This window comes from Cheilinus undulatus, linkage group 9, assembly GCF_018320785.1.
Source record: "Cheilinus undulatus linkage group 9, ASM1832078v1, whole genome shotgun sequence".
NCBI lineage: Eukaryota > Metazoa > Chordata > Actinopteri > Labriformes > Labridae > Cheilinus > Cheilinus undulatus.
The window spans coordinates 29,277,171-29,282,268 of record NC_054873.1 but is presented as its reverse complement, the minus strand read 5'-3'; the positions used below and the strand labels follow the sequence as shown (position 1 = coordinate 29,282,268).

Genomic DNA, 5,098 nt, shown 5'->3' with positions numbered 1-5,098 from the left:
GAGACAGCATGACGGTATCAACAGACATCCGTGTTTTTTTTTTCCGAAGTCCTGTGATCACGTGAGGTCGTACACTCAAAAAAATGAACTAGAGGAATTGTTCACCTTAATAATATTTTTTATTTTCAGGTAACTTAAAATATATGCTTTGTTAGGTTTAAATTTTTTTTTTATTAAAGTCAATGTAAATTTGTCACTTGTTCCCTTTAAACTAAATTTATGTGTTTGGTTGACATTAAGCAGCCCTCAAAGAGGGCTGTAATACTTCTGAAAACCAATTGGTCGCAGTAGTGCGGAACAGAAACCCATCACTGTCAAAGAAGAAGACGTTTGACTTGATGACAACTGCACAGGCGCACAGCTGCTCCATTGTAGTTCACCTTCATATCTTCAAATTTTGGCGGACTGTCTGACTATCCCTGAGCTGAAAGAGGTAAGAGACAGCTCTAAATATGAATATTTTTTCCTGAGCGCATTTGTTTCTGTTTTTTGTACATTTCTTTGAGACACAATGAAACTATGATTTTGGAATGTTTTAAGCTATCAACTTACATGAAACCACTTGAACTCTGCATGTCTTTAAAAACTGTTTCCACTGTGAAAACACTCTGTGGAGCCTGTTATTTTAGACATAAAAGTCCGTTCAAATGAACCTGGTAATCTGAAAACAGTTGAGTTTGACTTTAAAAGCTGCTAACTATCGCCTGACTCCAGTGATATATTTGACCCAGTTATTAACACTTTTCAATTCAGCTGGTGTTAAATTCCTCAGCATGAACATGTAATGTCACTGATAAATCATCTCAGTTGGCAAAAACTTGTTAGTTTGATAGCAAATGAGCTCTGTTGTAAGTGAAGGGGTCCTGTCTATGAAATGACTAACTAGTGATAGATGTTTGATATTATTTACACGTCAAGTGACTGAAAACGTAGAAATAAAAGTCCTAAACTGTTTTCTGTCTATATTTGTGTCATTAAGCTACAGGTGCCCAGTCGGACATAAGCAGTAAGAGCCTCAGCTGATGGAACAGGGCTCAAATAAACCTGATTTTAAGGTAATACATTCAAAAGTCATTTAATGTTTTGTGTCTGTACTTAGCTATGTTTTAATTTTCTTGTCGGATCACATTTTTTACCATGACCTCAATGATTGTTTAACTGTTTAGTTAGTGAAATTAAGCTCAGTTTGTTTGCCCTGCTACACCCTGCTGAATGAGCTGGTTTGTGAAAAATATATATTCAATTCTGTTGTTGTAACTCTTGATAGTACAGCCACAGAAGAAGGGTTATAGCTGATAGATGGAGTAAAATCTGTACAACTTTACAATAATATTTTATCACTCCCTCAGGTACATGTTATCATGAAGAGCTAGCTGTGCTAGCAGGCTTGCCTGTCCTACCAGAGTTTAAACAGTCCCACCAAAATCAACCAGCAAGAACCACAGTGGAAACCAAATCTGGCCTGTAGTTCATCAGAGAGGAGGATCTCCCCGCCATCATCTCACCTCTGTCTGAGGCTCCTCAGAGCACAGCGGACTGAAGATATGTTTTAGATGGTTTTTATTATCCTCTAAAATAGAGAAGCTAATTCAATACAATTAAAAGCTATCTACTGTCATTCACGTTACACATTTCATTTAAATTCTTCAGATTAAGTTTGAATTACAGTATGTTGTAGTCTTAGATTTTTTTTTAATTATTCTTTCACCGCCAGCAGTAAAGCTCAGAACAGTGACTTGTAAATTTTCATTGCTGTTTTTCTCCATCTTTGTCATAGTCATTGTCATCAGTTGCTGACACCCAGGCCTCCTGACTGTCCAAGACAAAAGGTCTGAGGTAAGCATACTTTGATTTTAATATGTTGAAAGCATTGCAATAATTGAAACTTTTTGTAAGCCATGTATCAATAATCTGTATATTTGTCCGTGTGTAAAGTAAAGAATATGATTATTTTTTCAGGTGATTTGCTCCCAGCAGCTCTTGGGATGCTGAGCATCAAGGGTTAGGCGCTTGTGCCTCCACATCCAAACGTTGCAGCATGGCTTGAAGCCTTCACCTGAAGCTTCTACAACTTAACTCTGCTGTATCAAGAGCAAGCTTCTATCACACTGTAATCAAACAAGGTAACTTTCTTCTGGAGGCAGAATTTGGGGGGTTTATCTTTCAGTAAAATTTGCTTCCACGAGTGATGAATAACAACATATTTTGAAATGATATATCATTTATTTCTTTTCATGTGATTTCAGGTTTTTAGTGTGAATTAGCCCCACCTGTGACAGGCACCAAGAAAACAAACTTCATCAGCCGAAAAAGGTGGAACGTCCATGACAGGAAGAACAGCCTAGCAAGTTCTCACATATCCCCCCTCTTAAGACTATCAATTGACTCTAAGGACTATGCGTGAGTTGTATCCAAATATTTGGACTTTTGTGTACATCGTTGGTTATTGTGCTTTTACAACATTTGCTTATATCTTTAGTAGTAGTTCCTTTATTTTTTAACATGTCAATTCAGATTTGTGGTTGATATTACTCATAACTGCTGACAGTTATCAAAGTCAGCCAGCTGCCACTCAGCCTCCAATTGTTTTTCTGTACCAAATATTTGGAAAAGGCAACAGCTGATGCATTGTAGGTGAGAATTTTCCCCACTAAAATTAAAAATTGTACATTAAAATATAATGCTACAGTTGAATATGTGGATGGTTGAACTTAAATTAAGTTACAGTAATAATTCAGATTTCCTTTTTTTTTTTTTTTTACCTCACTCATGGTGTTTTTTAAATTCATCTATAATTCTCCTGACAATAAATAAGTGACTGTAGTTCCTTGCACCAATAGAGTAACTTTGTTTAAACAGCAATACATTGTTAGATGTAGATTTCAGATTTGGCTTTAAAGCCTACTCTAATGTCACTTTTGAGAATACTTGGCTTTCTTTTAATTTAGTCTAATGAGATTAATTTTAAATATGTAGGTTGATGCTATCTTCAATATCAAAACAAGTTTGTTATTAATAGAAAGTATTTTATAGCAGTTACAAATCATTTTTTAAAAGCTTTAACATGTAATGTAAAACTATGAAGTTTTAATAAATATCTTGTATTCATTGCAGCTCTGACTCTGTTTCTATTTTACAGGTGAAGTGACTTTAGAATGTATTTTGATGCATTTGGGAATTACAGTTTGGTCTTTGAACTATGTTCTGGGTTTAATTAAAATTTTTGCTTTTAACATAATGAAACATTTTACGTGGAAAAAGTTTCTATAAAATATTTAATTAAGGTCAACATGCTATATGTTGATGCTACACATCTTTTTTGAATTGGTCTAACATACAGAAATTAATTTAGGCCAACTTAAATATCTCTAGTTAATGTTAAGTATATCTTTTAAGTTGGCTTAACTTAAAATCATTACATTACTGTAGCACAAGTTTATTGACTAACATTAAATCAAAATTTTTGCTTTTAATAAAATTAAACATTTTATGTGGAAAAAGTTTCCATAAAATATTTAATTAAGGTCAACATGTTATTTTTTTTGAGTGTAGGCAGGTCGGCAGGTGTGTGGTCTCCAGTGATCTGACAGTCTGGCCAAGTCGTCTAGTTTTGTAAGTGCACTATACAGTTTTAGTTAGTTTTCATTTTTTTGGTAAAGCTTAGTTTTTATTTAGTTTCAGTTAACTAAAATGATTCTTGAATTTTAGCTTTATTTATTTTGTTAGTTTTAGTTAACTATAACAACCTTGGTTAAGTGTTAATATTTCATTGTTTGAAGTTATTTTGTTTCACACATTTCTTTTAACTTCTTTCTGTTTTGTTTCATGGCATCAGTGTTCATGATTCCTATGCCATTATTTTCTATCATTTGCCACAATTTGCACTTGTTTACTCCTCTGTCAAAACTGCCTATTAGGGATGCACAAGAATAGATTTTTGCTGATATCCTGATATCCTGATCCTGATACTGATATTTACAAATTAATTTTAGCCAATACAGATATCTGTGGCAACATTTGAATGTAATTCACACTTTAAACTTTTGACACACTTTAGTATATAAGGAATTATTATGAATAAAGAAAAAGACTCTGGCTGATTGATTTATTTGTATAGCCAATATTTACAGCTGATATAGGCTGATTATTATAGCCAAAATATTGGTTAAATATCAATTGAAATTCTTCTATCTGCCAATTCCAATTTCATGCCAGTAATATCATGTGTCCTTACCTATAATGTGTTCTTTTAAGTTTCCTCTGGGACTAGTACTCTGTGAACCTGGAGAACCTTCTGTCCTAACTTGAGCTGTGCAGCCTGTGTATCAATGGCAGCCTGCACCAGGCAGTCCCCGTAGTAAGCTGATTTGTAATAAGCTCTGCTTAAACTATTTTCAAAAATAAGTTTGTTTTTCTTGGTGAAAAAATTGATATATCTGTGACAATCTCCAAAATCATTATCAAACATTTCTTTGACTATATTGAGTTATGATTTAGTAATAACGTAATTAATGCTCACCATGTTGTTATGCTTTATTACTGAAAATTGTACCATCACTATTAATCTCAGTTATGAAAGGTTACCTAGTCGACCTGTTTCTATGTATGAGCGTTTTTCCCTCTTTTCTTTTAACTTAAAGAGATCTAATATGGTTCCTTTGATATCAGGATAAACTAGATGCTTGTAGCAAAAGAGGAAGTTTATGGACACATCAGTGAATTGTGATATTACAGTCAGTACTGCTCAGAAGTTCAGAAGTTTTTTTTTAATTAAAAAGTTCAAATCCAGACTTCAGGTCACACTGGTATATATACCACAGTCTGTTTTGAGCCTCTGACTCTGCTCAACATTCACGGGCAATATGTGACTTACAGACATGATGCCACATGTTTCAGCATCTTATTTCAGTACATTGCATACAGCCAACTGTATACATGAAAAAGTAGGTATAAAAGTGTGCCTTTATCACTTATTATTGGATTGTTTTCAGTGTGTTTTTACCTCTGCCAAGAAGGTTATGTGATCAGGTGGGTTTGTTCATTTGTTTGTTCATTTGTTTGTTTGTTTGTTTGGAACATAACTCAAAAAGTTATGGAC

At 33.9% G+C, this 5,098-nt stretch overlaps 1 long non-coding RNA gene across 1 annotated transcript; it reads left to right on the top strand.

Annotated features, from left to right (window-relative positions):
• Window positions 1-1,016: 1,016 nt before the first annotated feature.
• Window positions 1,017-2,851, top strand: LOC121515611. The gene is made up of 4 exons (XR_005992383.1): window positions 1,017-1,055; window positions 1,350-1,836; window positions 1,960-2,123; window positions 2,247-2,851. It is a non-coding gene; the product is annotated as an uncharacterized LOC121515611 (long non-coding RNA).
• Window positions 2,852-5,098: the final 2,247 nt, after the last annotated feature.